This window comes from Osmia lignaria, chromosome 10 (assembly GCF_051020975.1).
Source record: "Osmia lignaria lignaria isolate PbOS001 chromosome 10, iyOsmLign1, whole genome shotgun sequence".
Lineage (NCBI taxonomy): Eukaryota > Metazoa > Arthropoda > Insecta > Hymenoptera > Megachilidae > Osmia > Osmia lignaria.
Genome location: NC_135041.1, coordinates 7,252,502 through 7,274,292, shown reverse-complemented (window position 1 = coordinate 7,274,292; position 21,791 = coordinate 7,252,502). Strand labels below are relative to the sequence as shown.

Sequence of the window (21,791 nt, the reverse complement as noted above, 5' to 3'; positions counted from 1 at the left end):
ATCATTCATACTTCTGTACGTTTCACACCTCTATACACTTCACTTCGTTATGAAGCAAGTCCAATAGGTTCTCAACATTTCGCCAGTGTAGCAATTAACTTCATCAAGGAGTTATATAAGTGACGCAGTGATATCTGATGTGCATCAAGATATAAACTTTTTATAAAGTACAATTCATCGTTCACCGTTGCTGATCGCATCCCCCTTGTTCCGGTCTCACCTTCCCTTTTTATCTATCGCGTTACCCGACGTCAAGTGTCACTGGTACTAAGAAATGCGTGCCCGAAGCGCACACCTTGGTCACGATAACAGGCGGGATAACGAAGTAACGTCTTCGTGGTAGGTGAGATCGCGTGTAACTCACACGAATGTAAGCACTTACTGGAAACAGCGATCGTCTGTGCAAGTGGGCCACTCTTGAAATGCACGAACAGGTGAACGAATGTAAATCAGGGTGAGCTTAAGCGGTGAGAAGAAGAAGGAGAAGGAGAGGAAGGGTGAGGACGAAGAACAGGAAAGGGAGAAGGTAAAAGAAATGAAAGAAGAGGATTGACACGTGGAACGTAGGGACGTGGAGAAAAGGGATCTGATGATGGTACTGCGAGCTGAGCCTTGACACGTACATGGTCCATTATTTTTTATAGCAAGGTGTATTTTTAACTTGTAAAAATTTTGGGAATACCATGTATTATATGAACGCGTCGTAAAGGCAGAAATTTCGAAATGCGAAGGAAGGATTCGATGCTGGATGGGGACCAGCTACTGTCACCAAGCTGGTCGGCAATTTGCCAGATTACCGCATAAAGCTTCCATTGGCCATGGACATGCGTACCGATGAAAACTCGTACGACATCGAGATTTTCCTTTCAATAAACCTGATTTACGGTTGGATTGTTGTTACCCGACGACACGGTGATAGGACATTGAATAATTGCTGGAACATGGAGAATTATGAGGTCTGAATCTTCTTCGCGTCACCTTATCTTCGTTATTTTTATTAAGAATTCCCACGAATGAGGAAAGTAAATGGTGATCCAAAGAGTCGTGCAGCTCTTTCATTATAATTTTATTTCGAATATTTGACTACAGTTATTTTGCATCGACTTCTTCAAGAAAATTTATTCAAAAGGCTAGCTACCTTTATGTGGGAACGACCAATCGTCCAGCTTAACGTTAAATCGGTAGAAACCGTCCTGGCTAATAAATCTCTCTCTGAATACCTTCCCGACTGTAACGTACTCCCGGACAAGAATTATGTGCTATTGATAAGGCATCGTGCAAAACCGAAATTTACGACATCGTTTAGGTGAACCGTAATTGACTATAAATGGAATTACACCGAGGGAGGGGTCAATGCTATTTCAGCCTCGAAGTCGATTCTAAGGAACAGAATTTTAGCGATTGTTTATAACGGGATAATATTGTCGCATAACAACAGCAAAGTAGTTCAAACTGGACTTGAATTATTCGAACCAAATAAAGATGGTACACGGATAAATGTGTCCACGATGCGTACACACCGTCTAGACTCGAGAAAGTGACGCTTGACTCGCGTAACGTAACACCTGAACCAAGTCCCAACACAGTTGCAAGTACCTACCTTAGTCTTACTTGAAATTAAGTAATTGATAGCGCACACGCGAGCATCGTATCGCGAAGAAAATTCAATCCGCTCCCGTCTGGATCTCAAATCCGATTCGATATTGTCCCAATCCGATTCTATTATACGCAAACATCAACCGGTCGCGTTACAAGTATATCCACCTAACCACAAATTCATTTTTGTACAATAAATTAAAAAAAAAAAAAATAAGAAATAATCTGAATGTTAAGAGGAATGGGCAAGGATTTTCTATGGGATGCTGGGTGCTCTGGACGTTTCATTCGCATGATGGAACTTAATTTTAGAATGGCCGTGTCCGGTCTGCTCTCGCTCGTATGGGTAATACGTGACACCGTTGAATCGCAGCTACGCGGCAAGGTGTTGAAGTTAAAGGCTCGTATTTTTGTCGCGGCCAGCTCGTCGGCACGGCGAAACCCCTTTCGGCCAGTCCGCCGATAAATCCGTATCTTTATGAAACGACGTCGAGCTTTCCTGCCTATAGGGTCTCCTTTTGTTCGGTTAAAACGTTCCATAGCACCGAACCGACCGCCCCCTTTCTCTTTCCTCTTTCACATTGTACTGTCAATGGGATCACCGATACCGAACTCGATTTGCCTGCGCGGTGTGGCCGGTTAAATCGAATTACCCGGTTACGAGTCGATTTTATATCGAATTTTCTTGCACACAGTCACCGGTGACATGGAATCAACAGATATCGTTTCCACGTTTTAATTCGGTTTCGTTAGAGAAAAGCACCCTAAAGTAACGCTTACGCTATGTTAATTTGAATTCGTTAATATTCTTAGCAATTTCTTTTCAAATAATTTAATTAAAATAACGCGATTGAGATCAGTGCGTTCACAACCCTTTCGTGAATAATTACAGCAAGAGGAATTCTGTTATCGTTGAACGGTTGCTTTTAGTATCGCTGAGGTAAACCGGTTGATCTTCCAAGAAGAAGAAAGAATAGAGAAGCATCAGGGTGACAAGATCGAGGGGAAATTGGAACGGGCTCCCCCCTACCATTAGCTTTGAGAAGCACCTATATCCAGCAGGGCGATCAACACTTTCGGGTATATACATCGCTCGGTATTATCGGTGGATCACTTTTGCTTAATAGATTGGGACCCCAATCGTAAATCGAATTTTGGGATACAAGGAAACGTCGATCCCGTCCGGCAAATAAGTACCTCTATTCCTTTGTGAGTCGCCTGTTATCCGGTACTTAGGTATCTGGTGTATCCGTGTAAAGGCCCCTGACGATCCAATCTTATCGTGGACGAAAGGGCCCAAGGAGTTTGGGCCTGGCCCCGTATAAATTATCGCCACGAATTTCGAAATGCTCCTCCTTCCTCCAACCTTTTCTCTTTATTTCTTTCTTCTTCTCGTCCCGCGGCTCGTATCCCCTTAAAAGTGGTGAGGAATTCGACGACGCATTGTGACCGCCATGTGCCGCGTGCATAACCACATAACAGACTAAGGGTACGTTTTCAAGTGACATTAGAAGCCATCATTTTTGGCCGAGATCCAATGCCACGACATTGAAATTCTTCGTCGTGACATTTCGACTTTCAGTTGTTCGTGACGTGAAAATGTACTCTAAGATCAGGATACGAATGGTAATCAAAAAATGGCGGTAATCACCGAAAGTAATGACCCAGACTTATTGTAGACCTTTAAAGCCTACGTACGCATCGTCTTGGGCAACTACAACAGCAACGAAGGGGCAATAAATTGTTTGGCTCCTACGCGCGAAACCTGGACTCTTTGTCTCTCTTCTCTTCGCTCGTTACGAAGTGACACGTGTCTTTGTCTGTTTCTGTTCGTTGCTCGTTGTTGGATCGTTCTCTTGTTCGCCCGTTCGATCACGTTTGAGACACCTTAAGACAATAATAAGGGGGATTGCACCGTTGTTAATGCGTTTCCTTTCTGTCCGAGATGTTCTGGACCGTAACCAATGAGAATAAATTTATGGCGGTTGCTCGGCCAACGTTGTTCTCGCCAACTGATTACGGTAATATTTTGTTTATAAACGGTAGAAAAGCGTTTTGGAACATTGATCACACGAGAACCATTGATCGTTCATTTTCTTTCACTTTTCCTTCGTCCGTGACATTTTTCTGATTTATCGGCTTCGATCGTAAGATATATCTACCCTCGGATGGCCTAATCGCTTACATGGTCGAACAACATTACTCTCGCCTACGATTTTCCTTTTTTTCCATTGAATCTGAACCTTCAACGAAGTCGCGCCCGTGATTGGGTTTCTCTACTTAAAGAGTTTCTTTTCTTTTTCTTTTTTTTTTTTATTTGATAATAAACAATATTTGGAGTCAATTTTTTAATGTTATATTTTTGAACATGCGAATTGATAGAGAAAAGATTTAAAATAAATGCTTTCCCTGCAAAATCATGTTCTTCGGCAGTCGTGTTCCTTTTTCTCACTAACCATTCGACTGATTGAGTTTAAATTTTCTATGCTTTTTAACAAACCTTTTTTAAATTCGGTCTGCAACCCTATAATTTTTTCTATTTGATATTTCAATGTTCTAAAAATTTGAAGACGATAACTGCAGTAAATTCTGGGAAAAAGGAACATGAAGTTTTCTTATTTTCTATGTACCGCAAATAATGCCTACTCCTTTAAACACATTCATGCGATTGTCGACTATGATTTTGAACAAACTCACTTGGATAAAAGATTTATTTTTACGTCGATTGGTAAAAAATACAGACAATTGTCAATGATTGCATTTGCAACGACCCGTCTCTTTGTGTCTTTGCATAATTATTGTTCAGCGTACAATAGTCTTAAAAAAAAAGAGTTTTCTCGAGGACGTCTCTAGGGTAGAGGTAAATTCGAATAGACGTCACGTGAAACCGTTGAGTTATTGTCCTTGTGTTCGTTGAAATCGCTTAGACAATGCGGATAAAACGGACGTTAGGTTGGAATTTGAATTTCAATCGAACGTCCGTGTAAAAGTTATTTGTAACTGTCACAGTGTTCGCTCTCGATGGAATATTGAGAGCTTCAGCAAATGTCAGCGATTATTCTCGCCTGTGTTTCCGTATTTTCTAGCCGCCGAGTATTGCTCAATCGGTTCGGGGGGAACAAAAGGATCAAAGAGCAAAGATATCCTCGGTGGAACATCTCCGCGTCTCGATCCGTTCGCACAAACGAGACCGAGTATTCCCTTTTTCTTTAACAACGATGACGTTCGAGCAGCCTGGATTACCGTGAAAAGGAATTACACGGATGAAAAGAAATTGGCTTAGAGCGTTCACTCTTTATCTCGAGTTTTGCTTAGTTCCTCGTTGAGTTTGAATGATTGTTCGAATTGTAAAGTCGAGATTACCAGGCAAAGTCGAACGGCAAAAGAACTCTTCTTATTTTTCACCGTTCCTTTTGATTTATGTCACCTCTTTGTTTAAATATCTCGTGTCATCTAAAATTGAAAATTTCTGGTAAACGTATAACGGGAGATTTAAACGTTTTATCGCGATAGAAATTGATCACAGCTACTTGATTATATTGAAAATTTACATAAGATGCGTAGCAATTAACCGTCTCTATATAAAAATAATTATTAACCATGTCTGATCGTTAAATAAAATTGAAAAATCGCTTGCTTTTAACCTGGTCAATTGCAATTCGTCAGTAAACAGTCGGTATCACCCAAAAAGTCTTTGCTTCGACACGAATTCAACTTCCTCGCCCACTGCATCGAATCGTTAGCTCGCAATCGCGGCTGCATTCTTACCGGAGCGGATTCTTTTCCGCGGCAATTTCGTGGCAATTAGATACAATTTACATCGTCCGGTAACAAGAGCCGCTCGTTACCGTTCCGTGTATTAATATTTATCTAATATGCATCGAGAGAAGCCGCGGTATGGAAAACGAGGGTCCGCGAAGTGGTTCCCGTTCTCGTCGTCGTTGCATCGTCGACCACTTAAGACACGCAATTATCGGACTCGTTCCCAGCCGCTCTCGACGCCGGAATCGATAGAAGAATTCGCCAAAAGGAATACGAAGAACGGAGAAAAGGGACGACTCAGATGCGCGACCGATACCGTTACCAGGGCCTATAATAAACTAAATAAACAGCCCGTTCGACAACTTGACTCTCGCCGTTGACTCGGGGCGCACTTTTATTTCCTTCCGTTCGAACGAGCCGAGAATAAGAAAGAAAGAAAGGGACGAGAGCTCATTCTGGGACCAGTTTGGAGGCCAGTTGAAAAGAGCGGTTTGGCCCAAGCCGCGTCGCGTCGATGCTCTCCACTCGTTATGCACTATCATCCTCGATATCGTTCGTTGATTATGTAATTGACGTGCGCCAAGAAGCCTGATCTATACTAATTCAACGGCACCTGCTGATTCCTTCGTCTCGATCCATTCGATCTCTCCCGCCATTTCTCTTCCTCCCTTATTTACTCGTTTTTCCCCTTTTGACGTCGATGATAAAAGTCGTCCCGTATTTTGTAGATAACGTTCGTTAATTAGGTGGACGGTATTCTTCATTTTCAAAGAATTTATTCATTTATTTATGCTGAACGGGATTTTTTTATTGGATACATTGATTGGCGATACAGTAAAATACTCGATAATAAGATGGTTCGCGTTTATCGGGCTACTGTGTATGTATATTTAACGTGTGTCTTATAATTCCGATTGGAATTAAAAAATTTGGCGATTGAAATTTATACGAGGACGTAATTGACGCGAAGGCAAAGATACTGTTATGCGGATGCTGTTATTATGCAGATAACAGATTCTTCAAAGTGTGTCAGAGTAGCCGGATATGAATTTGTAGGTACACCTGCAAAAGAGAGCAATGCATTAAACGGTGCACGAATTAACGTTAAAATTTATTAAACCGATAAATAGCTCGTTTGATTCTTACTACATTTAGCAACATTTATCTATCGCGTTATAAATTTATCAAATTAATTGTCAGTTTTGTTCCACATTTACCAAACGTTTGCATACTTATTAACTATAGTGTACTTCGATTGGACACACGATCCATCCGAGCAGATAATCGTAAAAACGTCCGTCCGGTGCTTGACGTTGCTTAAAACGAACGAAGACGTCTTCTTTAACGTCATTTACAGGTAATTAAGGGAAATTCAGAGGCGATACAGTTTTTTTTTTTCTTTCACGTTCGGCTGGGTAAATGGCAAACAACAGGAGTCGTGCTGGTTGGCTTATTTTGACGCATTTAATTACGATCGCACGATGATAAGGCTGATTTCCCTACGCTGCGCTGTTAAATTCGCATTACCGATGCTGTAATTCGTTAATTAAGAAATCGAGCTCCCTGCTGTTAACTCGAATCAATTTCACGGATAGTGACCGTTTTCAAGAGAACCCGATGCATTATTTACCGATTCCATTACTGCTCTCTTTTTCCAAGACGTTCTCTTTTCTCCTTTTTTGAGTGGTACGAGTTAACATCTTTGATAAGAATAATATTACCGTTTGTAACATTATTTACTCTATAGTTCGCCAAGGATATAACGAACGACGCGCATTCTAATTTATCAAAATCAAAACAACCTCATCTATCGAACGTGTATCGAATATCTCAGCCTGGCAGTTTTCGATGATGACTCTCCACTTGTTAGAGTGTCAGAAAACTGATCACTCGAAGAGGAAATACCGCATTGTGTTTCGCGTCTGTGAACATCACGAATACAAACGCAAGCGTGCATTTGTTAACGTTTCTATATTACTGTCATTACCGGACTCGGCCTATAGGCCAGCCCCTCTTGTATCCGCGCGGCGAGCAATTTACAAGCGTGCACAGGGAATAGTCGCGAACGTTTCCGGGTGAATAAGTCACTCGGATAAATGTCGTTACTCGAAATTACAGTTCGATCCTGGCTACCAGCCTGTCCCAACCGTCGTCCCGTAATTTTACTCGTTAATGAAACTCGACTATCGCGACGGTTAATCGCGTTATCACGATCGTTATTGTATAATTTATATATTTTATTCGCGCGTATACCTCCCAATCGCTAACGATTTTCTTCTCGTTAATTAACGCGGTTTCTCGCAACGATCGGCTATGCCTCTTTCTTTCTTTCTCTTTCTTCGGGTGAATTTAATTGGTTACGGAGTCCAGGAAACGCGCGTTTCAAGCGGAAAACCCGCACAGGAAACTGATTGTCCCGTAAAACGATATCTCCAGCTATTAACAAAAAGTAACGATAATTGGAACGTTTCAAACGATCGTAAACGTTTCGCGATTATTTCCGTTGATTATCTTTCTATTTCTTTGTTTTGGGCCTGGATTTGCTACCGTTTGATGTTTCCGGTGAAAATGACACCGTCCAAGGAAAACGTTTAACGCGGCTCGTAATGATCGGCGTGAAAACGCGTTGCGAAATTCTCCTCCTCGTCGAGACCAGACAACTTTTCACTCGATTATCATTGGTTCAGGCTGGATCCGCGAAGCGTGTAGACCGCGCTTTCGCGCCGCGAGTAGGCTGCTATTTGCCTACGATGTTTCTCGTTGGATTGGATTAACCGTCGACATGTACTCTTTCACTGTACGCAGAAATAACTGTCGTTGGTTAATGGAAAGGATAAGCGTTCGACACTGTGAAACCTGTAGCTTATCTTGATCGAAGTTTCCGGGTATGAAGCGAATATTTTTCTCCTTTTCTGCTCAAGCGATTTGATGTTTCAACGGTTACAACCGGCATTACCTGCAGCCTATCTCTCGATGGATATACAAGCGCATCGTGTCGAATCAGCTTTTCAATAAAGCTGCTTGCAATCGAGATATCTGTAAGCTTTCAAAGCTCTTCAAAAAATTTTTTTTTTTTCAAATACAGTCATAAACAACAGAGTTGCACAGCGAGCTACGATTGTTGCACTAATGGCACGATGAATCAGGACTTTATGCAACTTTGCGTATTTTTATGACGTCTCTTCGCTTTCAACCTTCGACTCCTACCTTCGAATGGAAGAAGTTAGAAAAAATCGTGATGATGAAAACAATTCTTGACGCGCGTTTTGAAGTGGTATAGTCAATAGAGGTTTACGATTACAAATTCACTCAGCTTAGTTGTTTCTTCAAACGTTTCGGTCGAGGTTTGTGTACTATGAGCCAGCCCTGTTTCGAGGACGTGAATTTCTACGCATTTACTGTCTCGTCTCGTTGGATGGTGTATAGTTGCACGCTAGTCTTTCGCGAGCGATTACCGCTCGAATCCAATTATACCTGACCGATGGCACCTGTAGGCCACGCGACGACGCTCTTCCAGCCTCGTACGCATTGTTCCGTCGAAATAGGACAGCAAGTGCAACGTGGCCGCGATAATCACCGTACAGTCAGGGCTGCATCTGCATACAAGCAAGCCGGCGAGAGCGTTCCAGCGACAACGGGTAAGGGAATCACTCCGTAAATGTAAACTTGAACGAGCATGCGGTGCAAAAACCGCGAGACTCGTGCATCGTGCAAGGGGCCGTTTGTTTGGCTAGAGGACGGAACGAGAGAAGCCTTCTCCTCTTCGACCGTGTATACCCCTGTGTTCTCTGTTACCCGTTCGCTTTTTGCCAGTTGTAGTGTCTCCTCCTCCTCCGGCGTCGTTCTTGCGCCTACTCTCATCTCCATTCCGTCCACGATTCCCTCTTCTTTTTCCTTTGGCCGGGTCCACAATCCCGGAAAACATGCTCGGCTCCGGGATCGGCTCGCTTGCTCGTCCGCTCATCCAAGGCACATTATCCTGTCTCGCGTCTGGCGAGACTTTCCCTCCGAGCCGGAGAAGCGGCCATGATCTTTTTATTTTCTCTTTCATTTTCCTTTTCCTTCTTTTTTTTCTCTGCCACGGAAAAACGAACGACCGTATGAAAATAGAGAGACGAGAAAGATGTTTTTTTGCCCAGCCTTTCATTTGTACCCTTGCACAGAGACGCGAGTTAACTGGGTACCCGGATGCCCATTGAAGCTTTAACCCTTTCCGCTGAAAAATCGGGATACAAATCTGGCACGAGATTCGGTCGTGCGTTAATACAACGCGATCCGACCGATTTTAATACCTTGATCGCGAAGGGCGAATATTTGATAACGACAAAATGGTCGACGGAGCAATGGCCGAGACTTTGCGGAAAGGATGTTTCTGTCCGCGAGTTGGACGATGAGATCGGACGGACGTTTTCGCGCGCACTCCTTAAGCACGCGTGAATAATTACTTTGGATAAGGAACGGCCCTGTTGCCAGCCTTTTCTCTTTACACACTTTATTAACTCTCTAGTCTGGACGTGCGAAGGATTCGAACAGAAGAGTTATTGTCTGTCAGCGAACACACCAGCAGTTGGTACTTTCGTCTTCCACGTTGCTTTTTCTTCGTCTTCCGGCTGTTCGTACGCGGATTCAGCGTCTCCGCTCCGCGGAACCACGATCGATCGACGCGCGTTACGTTTCTCGCGTCCGGTAGACTTGTCTTTTTTCTTTCTCTTTTCGTGATCGTTAACGGTGATCGATTGTCCCGTGGAAAGGAAATGGAGATATAATACATTCGGGAAGAATGAACGCGAAAGCGAGTTTCCAATTCACGCGTTTCGAAACTAGGAATAATTTATCGATTATCATAAATTATAGAAATTTTAGTATCCATAGGATAGGATAATGTTCGATCTACGGGCGATGGAAACGATCGGTCAATAAGCATAAATTAAATGGCCGAACGGGAAGGGGTAAGTAGCTTCGTAGATAAATCAGCGAATCGTTAATCGATCGGACGATCTCGAATAGAATTTCACGTAAATGAAAGAGTGGCGTGTAAAGGGGCAGGTGGTTAAAAGATAAGAGGAGCAAAGTGGCAAGACGAATTCTTTCGTTTTATCGTCGCGTCGCGTCGGTTGGGTGTTGCGCGTGGCGGATCTTGTTCCGTCGAGGAGGCAGCAAAAGGCGATTCGCAAGGCGTAGTAGGAAGCAGGCATTCGGTGAATTGAATTATTTAAAGGCCGCGCAAGAACAGGCGCCTTTTATGAATGTCCCTCACAATGGCGGCTTTGTAGGCTGTTGGTACACGTGTTGCGTGCACACGCGCGTTCACGTACGAGCCGCGGGGCGAAGCCGGGCGACGCCGGGCGACGCGGCACGTGAATGTGCTAATAATGAAGGTAAATTTGTTCCAAGGAGTCATTAATTAAAGTATTTTGTAACAAGGCGGCAATGGTGGTAGCCGAGCCTCTCTCTCTCCCTGTCTGAGCGGATTTTCCGCATCCAGCGTGGCGCGGCGCGTAATAAACAGGCTACGATGGTCGCTCGACTGTCTGTCTTTCTCTGCATATACGTGTGCGTGTGTGTATGTGGATGATACACGAATAGAGAAAGAAGTACGAGGAAGCAACGAGGCACCACACCAGCTCACACGGCACGGAAAGCCGTATAAATAAAGGTGGCGATCATAGAATTGCTAATGTTTCAAAGAGAGATATTATTCTTTTCAGAAGATGACAGGGCATGCGACTCGGCGAGAGACCTTTCAGAGGGTCGAACACAGAGGGTTGGGTGGTTAAAGAACCAGGAGGCGAGGAAAGGACAGAGAAGTCGGGTAGCACAGGGTGGATGATGGTTGTCGGGTAGCCAAGCTCTGGCGCCTTTTCTCTCTGTACCGACTTTGCCGGATTCGCGTGTATAAGTCCATACAGGCGGACCTGGCTCGACCATACTTATATATTACTCGCTGAGACGCGCTCGTCCCTATACGAACGTCCTACACGCGTCCGTAACCACACAACACCGTGTACCGTCCAGGTCTACGTGAATACGTATACATTATGTGTCTATACAAAACAAGCAGCCACCAGTAATTCAAAAGGACCCCATTCAAGCCACCATCTCTCTTCTATTCTTGCTCCTACATTTGTAAACCGTTTCGTTTCCCTCCCCCTGCCCCACCCCTTTCTCACCCCACCCCCAATTCCCTTGCATCGCTCGACCGAGCGAGTATACTAATAACTAATAAGGAAGGAGCTCGGACTTTTAGCAACGTGGCAAACGCGTTTCCAAGCCGGGGACTCTGGCCTCATTACGGGACAGAACGCGAATGCGGAAAATAACGGCTTTGATATTGTCTCTCTCGACTCGGTGGCGGAGTAATGGACAATGAAGATCGCATAAAGTGATTCAAAGGAACGTCGCGATCCAGCTGCGAGAGATATCAGACGTGGCCGAGCTTTAACCGGACGGACAATAAGGACGGAATGAAAGAGGGATAATCTTTGCCGGTTTTTGAATTAATCTTCGTTTCCGAGCTCCGCGACCGTGTAACGTTTTAAATATTAGTCGTAACGACCTTTTCTTCTCCTTTTTTTTTCTGCTTCCTATAGGATTCTCGTTGCTCTCTTTCTGGGGTTTGTATTACATTCTTGACTTAATCCTTTCGCTCTGAAGAGCTGGTTAGATGAATAACTAACATGTAAGAGGTCAATTAAATATCGTTTTCCATTTCTACAATATTGTCGAACGGATATTCCTCGGGACAGTACAGTTATCTATTAAAAGTCATCGAAGCCTTGGAAAGCTATAATCAAGTGCCGATAATCATCGGTTAATGAATCCATTAGTAGATAGTTGCAGTGTGAAAGGTGTTTTTTCAATCCTTCGCGTGATTTGTCTCGGAATAGATCGCGGCTAAAAAGAGGAATATTTAATGAGACGTAATCACGGAACCATTTTCCACGACTTTTACTATTTTCATTACCTGGTTCACAATTGAAAAATTGTTAACCCAGGAGATAGAATTATGTCATAATTTTATTTGCGTACAACGTCTACTTCTAAGTGTCAACCTTCTTTTTTCAACCGTCAAACTTCTAAAAAAATGCACCCATGTAAGCGTGAGAAGAAGCGTTTCAGGGAGATTTAATATTCAGTGTGAAACGAAGACGAAAGAAAAAAATTAAAAAACCCGACCAGAACAGCCCTCATCAACTTTTACGAGCTACCGCTGAACACTGGTAAGAAGACCAGTCGATCCAACGTAGCCAGGAATAAATTTCTTCATTACTTTGTAGCGAACCTTTAATGAAATACTTAATAACAACATTAAACCGGCTCGTTAAGTCGGTCTAGAAAACCGTGCGGCGGTAGCTTTGTAAAAAGTTGCACGATCCTGTACGCGACCCGGTTTCTTCGATCAACCGATCGCCATGGAAGCGCGCCAAAAGGTGAAACATCGAGGCGGTTGGAAAGAAATTAACGAGTAATTAGAGACGTCTGTTTTGTCGCCGATAGAAGAGGGATTACGTGGCCACCCTGCAGATCCTATCGGCGTACAATTAATGAGAATCGGTCTTAAGAGAACCGACGGACGTTCACCGGTGATATAGGTAGCGGATTATCGGTGAGAATCGGTGTTCCCACGTGTCACGCGAACCGAACGTTCGGGTCCATCGTAAAGAAAAAAAAGGAAAGAAAAAAAAAAAGGAAAAGTTACGAATCATCGTGATAGCACTGGTTACGTCAGCTGCTCGAGGGATCGTCGTCCGAAGACGAACGGGTCGAACGAGGCGTCCTTGGTGGACACCTGTCAACCAGCTCCATGGATTATAGCGACGAACAAATGGACGCACGCTTTCGTCTGTGTGAAAGGTGGGGAGGATCGAAGAGGACAGGTAGTCACCCTCTTACAAACCCTAGGGGAGGAGAGGATCTTTGGAACACCGATTTCCTTCAAACCTTGAAGAATTATAGAAGACTATACTGTACTATATGAATTTATTACAAAGGATGAAATTAATCTTAAGGGTATTAATCTTTCTAAATGAAGGGTTAAGATTTCGAGATTTATAACTTATGCCCGAAGATCAATGAAATACCAGAGTGGAGGGAAGCGAGAAGATCGGCTACTAAATTGGAGAAGGGCGAATAAGCCCCGGGCAGCATCCTTATTCACTCTTACACGCTCCCTATTTCACCCTCTTACTATCCTGATAGACTGCGACGAACGAACCAGCGTCCCCGGCGTGATGTCATATTGACATCAGACAGAGGAAACGGTTCCGTGCCTAGTGATTGTCATTTTCCGGCTGGCATCCGGCGCCCTGTGCTTTTTCTCTCCTCGCGTGCTTCTACTTTTGATTATTTTTCACGATCAAGTAGCCTATTCCCGGCGTCTGTTTTTGCGCTCGCGATGATTGCAACCCTCCACGCCACTCGCGTCCTACGCCTCGGACAAACGTGGACTTAATCGACTTCCGGTTGCAGCTTGTTTCTCTGCCTTCGGTACCTGGCGTAACGTAGAAACGTAACAAAACTCTGCGATAATTGCAATTACTCGGAATGCTATTTTTTAATTTACCTTTTTCACTTGCTACGGTCAAGGGTTAATCGTATTTTCCCTGTATAGCTCGGAATTCATTTCATAGGAGTTCGATGTTGATTCTAATGACCATCGATTACAGTTAGCCCGTTGCTGATGAGGTGATCTGTACTTCCTTCGATTACGAGGCAATACAGGATGATTCGAATGCTTTCTGCCGTATCATCTTCTCGGCTATGGTGTTCGCGTAACAGCGTAAGTAGCTAAAGAAAGTCTGCTGATCGTTGGACTGTAAAATATAGGATACACCACTACATAGATAGATTCGAATGACGAGCATAGCTGGACGTCTTCTCTTAATTCCTTCTTCAAGGCTAGCTCGAACTTCTCGTATCACAATGGTCATCTAACGGTTCAAATTCCGAAGAGAACCGAGTTCTCCGAGTCCGGCAGCAAGAATAAGTAGGTTCAATGAAGAGAAATCGAACGTTTATCGACAGGTTAATTATAAGCGAAGAAGGAACGTTTGTTATTTGCTTGGTTTCATTGAAAGGCAGCGAAGATTACAAGAAGCCCTCGGAACAAGGGCCACAGCTCCCCCTTCGTCCGGTTCATTGTAAATTAATTACCTGGAAATGAGAAATCTCCGGTATACGTTCGCTTCCGCAACCGAACGAGCTCAATGGGAGGTAAAAAGAAAAAAGAAGTGTTCTTTAAGCCGCTCTTCGATGCGACTGATTGTCTTCCATCGCTTGTTCGAGCCTTTTCATCGGTCCTTTGATCGATCAATTTTAGTATGCTTCGAGGGAGACTTCAAATGTATTGAAATAATCCTACCCATTCTTTTCTTTCTTCTATTATCATTAGCGATTTAACGAAATGATTAGCACCGAAATAAATGTACGCTAAAAAATTCATAATTTTCACTAATTACGACTAAGAGCAACCGAACGACAGCTTCTCGGAAAGCACTTTACAACCTTCTTGGTAAATCGTAGTTTGAGAATCCAAGTTACTGGACAGCACGAAGAAAGAAGTTTCTATCCGACGAACAAAAGACGGTGATATTTGGCTAACACAAAGTCACTTCTTCGCAAACGTCCGTACTACCTTCTCCGCGGAGGAATGTACACAAAGAGTTAGCGCAAAATTCGTAGACGTAAAAATAGCGGTGGCAAAAATCTATTCGAAAGAAAGCGAAGAGGAGGAACCGGCCACGTCGAAAGGGACCGAAAATTCGCGCGGCTCTTCTAATTGAATTAGAAAACAATTGTCACGCTTTGGTGGTTTCGCGAAGGCACGTTCAATATCGCGTACGTGTACGCGTGTGTTATATTCGCTGAAGTACGTGAACGCCTACGCAATCGGTCGTAGGCCAGGCTGGAATTTTCACCTGCTCAAATAGTAGCCGAGCCATCGGGTCCGTCGTGTCATTGTGTTTGCATTATTATGTTAATCACGACGAAGGCGGTAACAATGCGTCAACCTCGATTTAGGAAGCGACTCGAAAAGGAACATATAGCTGAACAAATATTAACTAAGCAAATCATTAGTTGACTCCTCGGTTGCCGCTTCGCCGTCAGAAGAGTCAGTAAGGCCTCTTGTGTCCACGCCTAGACCGTTTGTTGTGTACTCGCACAATACTCGCGACTCCCTCGAGACGCGCACGGGTTCCATAACTTGCAAATTGAGCCTACCTATTTCGCCGCGTCACAAGTGTTCTAGCAAACGACCTCGTCACAGCTAATTCACCGAGGACGTCGTGCGATTTTCGTCGCTGACAGACACGCGAATCCTCGTTCCCCGCTCCGCGATTTGTGCCACTTTGCTCCGAACGAAGGATACCGTGTTTCTAATAAACTCTGTCAAGTGGATTAGTTTTCCTTTTACGCCACTTCTTTATTTTCAATCTAGTTCTAAAAATAATAACCGTGATCAGAATCAACGTGAAAGACCGCCTGGACTCGAAAGCGCCTTTAAAAAGTGAACAAAAGGCGAGTCGAAGCTAACAGCGGGCAACAACGCGACGCGATAAGAGCACCGTGGTTCAAAGTCGAAAGCATGCTGGAACAAGGGCTCGTGGCACTAATAATGTTAGCGTAGCGCCGCGGTTCGAGTGGAGGCATCAAGGAGGTGGAAAGTGGTCGGTCTGTAGGCCACTCGTTCGAGCGTGCAACTACCCCTAATGCGAATGACGAGTTCTCCTCACGATCGTCCTGCCGCCGCGTGTAGTCAGTTCCCATCGGTTCGCAGTCGTTCGACTACTCGTTTCATCCCTTCTCTTTTCACTTATTCGTCACCAATCACCCCTTCTCTCGCTCCTCCAACCCTCCGGCGACGTGTAACGCAATTACGATTGTTGTTTGAATGAACAATCAAGCGCCCTCGAGGCGCGCGCTCCCAATCATTCAATTTCTGTTCAATCGACTTCGAACCTCGTCTCGACCACCCCTGCGTTCTTCCGTTTCTTCTCACGAAGAACGCCGAGGATGAAAATGCTTCGCTTCTTCGGGCTCGAAGTGAAAGAATTTATTATTATTTAAGAGATCGACGAGTGACTTTCAAACTTGCGTCCTTACAAAAAGAATTATAGGTGAAATACTCTGTATAGAAAAAAGAAAACAAAAGAGAAGGGAGAAAGTGGAGGGATATTGTTACTTTGCCAGCTGACAGAAAGCTACCGCGTCTCGAAGCGTGTTCTTATTTCCTGACGCTGACAGGGCACGTATTACGACGAAAAGAAGCTAATAACAGTCGGTGGCCCGTCTATTTATTTATCGGCTACCTGCTTTGACGTGCGCCCCGCAAAACCTAAATCGGAAGGACAACGACGCTTCGTCTCGGCTCGTGGAACGAATCTGGCACGGGGTACGCGAGCTTTCTTCACGTGCGCGTGTACCGGGACACGCCTCGTAAAACCCGGTTATTAGTTCCCCGCGGGAGGGCTGCGGGACTCGATCTCCCCTGACGCTACGACCGTGAACGACCCCTCGTCAACGCTGAAAAAGACCTCCTGCGTTACCACGCTGCTGACGTCGTTCCCGTGAATTTCACTGCCCGCCGCGGTATTCGATCGGTATCTGGCCCACGGGCAACGAACGACGCGCGGTCCCGTGTGAAATATGACAAAAAACTTTCTAATTGGAAAGCTGGATACTGTGACATGGCGCGATGGAACGGGCGATAAGGTAATACATCTTCTTAGAATTTTGAAAGACGCTGATTCTTTTAATTCCTGCTCGATCGAAGCAGCGTCGAGAGGCTTCGGTAACGTTCAGCGGCGATTTGAATGCCTGGCGGGGATAAAAATCTATCGCGTGACTTCTGTGTTCCTCGGTTAGTTCTGTTAATGACAGTGCTTCTAAACAAGCAGGTGGTTCCAAACGACCACTTGAAATTCCATGTTTAAGTACCGTTCAAAACTGGCACCGCTTGTCACGCTTTCACGAATTACAGTAATCGTCGAGGTAGGAAAGAAAACGGGGAACGCGAAGGGTGAACGCAAATGAATCGTTTAACTTGGTGCTAGAATCTTGATAGTCTTAGAATGAATGGTAAATTTCGTGGACCGTGTAAAGGTTTTTTGTTAGAAACGATGCGGTAGATCGAAATCAATTGGATACTCTGAAGAGATACTTAACCATTAAGCATTTATTAGCGACGCGTGAATGTTCGCTGTCGTGAGAGGAAACCTTTCATCAGCGACAGCTGAACGAGATTCCGTGACAGAGAAAGGGTTCGAAGCGTTTCTCGTGGAATTTGATCTGCTTTTGCGAAACAACAGCACGCGAACTCTTGTAAGATACGTTAAGACCTGTCTGTATACTCGCAATTCTCGATGAAAAAAGACGGTTTGAAATTATCCTAACGAAGTCCCATCGAACTTGATCAAGGCTCAGGATCGTGGTAACTGCTAGATCACTTTGCAGGGCTGGTCTAAGAAGACGTCGGTCGGAACCGATTCGCCTGATAGGGACACGAGCGTTATCGATGGAAAAATGTCGACGCCAGGCAAAAAGCGAAACGTAACAGGCCAATTATCGTGTTTACATGAACAGTGCGGCCTGGTAAGCAGCGATTCCAGCCAGTATAAATACCTGTGTAACTTAGTTAAGACGGTGTGTTTGGATCTAAGAAGGGGGCTGCTCCACGATGAAGAAAGAAAGAAGAGAAACCGGCAAGGATACAAGTGGGGGACACAGAACAGAAGATAGTAGTAAGAGGTTGAAACGAAGTTGAGAGAGGAAAGGGTTGAGATGTTGGCGGGAGTAAGAAAAAGAGAGAGAGAGAGAGAGAGGTTGGTTAAAAAGAGGATGGAGGGAAGAAGGAAGAGAAGAAGGAGGTTGGAGGGTTGGGGAGAGGAAGAGGAACGGGTGAACGGGTGAACGGCCTGCCGCGTCCTTGCGAACCACCTGACCACACCGGCCGTGCCGCCACCACTCGGCCTCTCCAGCATCCTTCCAGCACTTCCAGCCTCTTGGACTTGCCTTCCAACCGGCAAACAGCTCGTCTACCGGGCTCCTACCTGACCGATCTCGCGAGTCCTCTTGCTCCAGGCCGATTCCCTCTGTTTCTCATCGCCGATTGTTCCTGAATCTTCAAACGGCTACTTCCAGTCCACCCGATCGGATGCGCACACGGTCTTTAAACGACCGTACTTCAGCGACCGTAACGTGCTCGTTGCCGATCTCGAGATATCCTAGGACCAATCGTTAACACGTTTGCAAATTTTGTGCGATATCTGAAGGGTTAATCAACTCTTCGCCCACTGCTGACCAGGTCCATTGTTCTTCCATTCCCAGCCAGTGTTCTCCTCGATGCGGATTCGTTCTAGTTTCCAAACTCGCAGATCGCCCGCTGATACTTCCTCTTCGAACATCAACTCGTGACGTTCGCCACGAGAGCCTCGAGTTTTACGCTCTCGCGTAAAGTCTTCGCTGGGCTTCGCCCACGCGCTCTCTTCGGCATCCACCTCGACTACAATGGCTGTAACAATGATGCCATAAATCGCGGCGCGTTCGTCGTACTCGCGTGCCTAGAAATCGGGGCACGCTTAAATTCCTCGCCTCGCCAGTCAATATGTTCGCGGGTAAGTAATGGTGCTTTGTCCGCCGTTCGCGGTTCCGTTTATCCCGGGGATCTGGAGATACGGTAACGACCGTCTGCGGATCGATAACGTCTCCTCCGATCCGGCACGCGACTTTCAATTTTCTCTTTTCCCGCGAACGACGACAGGCAGATCTGTTGTTCGTTTGACCAGTACCAAAAATGGCCGGCCGACTGGCCTCTGCACGCTTCCTTGTTTCTTAAGAAGCACACCCACGCGTTATTAGCATATTAATGCAACGATGGAAAACGGTGAACTCGAGTTTCTGGAGGATCTAAATGGCGAGGCAACCGTCTCGCCAGTTACCTTTTCCAGTCTCCTTCGATTCTTTTGATTTTGATGAGCCGTTACGTTTGTTATCCAAGAATTACAACTTCCTTCTCGCGGCCAATAAACGCGACTTGTCTACGATGAGAAAAAGCCACGGACTCTCTGAAATATGGCTGTAAAATATGATTCTTCCCGCTGCTAATGGCGCGAACGTTACGTTTGTCAGGAAACGAGACTCGGACCGTTCGCGGTAACGAGGGATAAAGAAAGCGGGAGATGGTGCATTATCGTCAACGTTCGTATTTCGCAATCGAGCCTCGGCCACTCGAACTACCATTACGCTTCTGTCGACAACTTCCACCGCGCCACCTTATCCGACAATTTGCGCTTAATACAAGCCGAGATTATGCGTTTTTCCCCGGGCTTTCCAATCTTATCCTTCTGCAGTTAATGCTCCAACATTGCTTTCTTCTCTACACGGTTGTACTATTTATAATACTTACGCAATTTATCGATTACTCTTCTTTATATGTCGATTATCAAGAAAGTGATAATTAAAAAATAAAGAGAGGGTTAAGTGTTTGGAAGAAATTCATTTTGACTCGGATAGGTTACAGTAGTTGGAATGATTAAACGAGAGGAATAGATTTTAGTGTCATGTTTAGCGTCAGGAGAAAATCATAGGCCGACGAGCATTCGTGCCGTTTAAAGCTATTCACAGGAGGATCTCAGACAACAGAATTTTTGTTGCGTACGGAAGGAAAGGTCAGGAGACATTAAGCAGGGTTCGTGTATTCGTAATTGGACGGGCACGCGTTCGCTCACGGCAACAAGGAATAATACTTCTCCACGTGGAATAAACTTCAAACATCTGTCATGCTTCCTTTGATTCCTCAATTACCATTAATTTTCTTGCTGCTTGTGAAGTCTTACGGACATCATGCAAACACGACAACGCTTATTGTACCTTTCCGCAGTCTGTATTTTCATTGAATACACGCCTATCGTGCAACTGTTCTCGCGAAGAAAAATTTCGATTGAAACAATTTCTTCCATAATTTTCATTATGAAATTGAACCTTACATAGTTTTATGTACACTACCGTTCAAAAGTTTCAATAAACTGAACGTTAGGTTGCGAGATTTTATTTTATAGCAAGAGTAGAAAATTTAATTAAGAACCAAGAAAAGATTTTTACCTCTATCGTTCGAGTGTTGCATATTTTAGCATGAAGTTTGCAACAGTCAAGAAACAGTTGAAGCTGTTTGTTTTTCTACAAATGGCAGGTATGCGATGCTCACTGACTAGGCAGAAGTTACTCGAGGATCCCCAGGGCTAATAATCCATCATCTCTTTATTCTGAAGTCCGAAGTGGCTACTTAACGACTTTACGGCTCCCTGCTAGCCAGGAACGCCCACGTGCCGCAGGTACCCCCTCATTCGTCGGCTGCGAATTGATCAACCCGTTCTTTTAATAGAGCAAACGCTACCCCACTCGACGTACGTGGAAACGTAGAAAGATGGGAACTATCAGCTAGGAATGCCGTTGCAGAGACACCGGCTAATGCAGCCCGTATTTCATTGCCAACATTTTGCGGTGTCAACGTCGCTGCGAATATTTCGCAAAATTAGGGACAGATAACGAGATACACTGTTTCAGAAATGATTTCTTTTATTATTCAAATAAGTTGATTATTTCGTTAGATTTTTTTAATTATTTTCAAACGAGTAATCAGATACTTATTGGAATCACTTGCGCGAGGTAAAAATCGAGCACCCAATCGTCTCTCGTCAGTTGATTCTCGAGGCTCGTCGAGTGATTCAGAAGATTTCCGTCGGCTATAAATTACGAAAACGGGGAAGAATGTTTAGCGGACATTATATTTTCTCGGGACGGTTCATTTAACATCGTCGGATTCCTCGCGGCGCGGCGGGAAGAATGCCGGTGTTTCCGAGTCGAAAACTGTTAAACCGTGGCTTTGGTGCACACGGGACAGAGAATCCGGCGAGGAAGAGAAGAAAAAGACAGTGACGTAGTACCTACCTTCGTAGGAATCTCGTGTCATCTACCAGGTAGTTCTCTCCTACTACCTCTGAATCATCGTCCTTTGTCTTCTCGTTGGATCCTTCGTATCTGTCGGTTTCGACCGCGTACCACAGGTCCTGCGACCTTCGTGCAAATCCTTCGCGAAATACTCGCTGCTCGTTATCAATTATCGGAAACTTTGATAACGGAACCTTGCTTCGAACCTCAAGAATTTAAGATATCAAGGATGGTACTTGGAATTCTTGGAAACTTAATATTAAACGTTAACTATTTCTTTGAATAATTTTTTATTTTAATGCAATTTCAAATCGCTGATAAACAAACTATCTTATCAATCGCTAACAATTTTCTTTTACGTTCACAGAACGGTGTGCTTCCTGATGTTCGCCGTAATTGTTCGCCGGTGGATGGGGTCGTCACGGCCATAAACCCGATCAGCTGGAAGGAGATTCGAAGCCGGTGAGTCGAGTAGTAGCACCTGCATA

At 44.6% G+C, this 21,791-nt stretch overlaps 1 protein-coding gene across 2 annotated transcripts in view; it reads left to right on the top strand.

The window, feature by feature from the left end:
• The window catches only part of Sox102F (transcription factor Sox102F), a 160,000-nt gene that overhangs the window by 26,441 nt on the left and 111,768 nt on the right, over positions 1-21,791 (top strand). For both annotated transcript variants that reach the window (XM_034339920.2, XM_034339919.2), the window contains exon 2: positions 21,671-21,765. The gene's annotated coding sequence lies outside the window, so the exon portion shown is untranslated. The remainder of the gene's footprint in view (positions 1-21,670; positions 21,766-21,791) is intronic.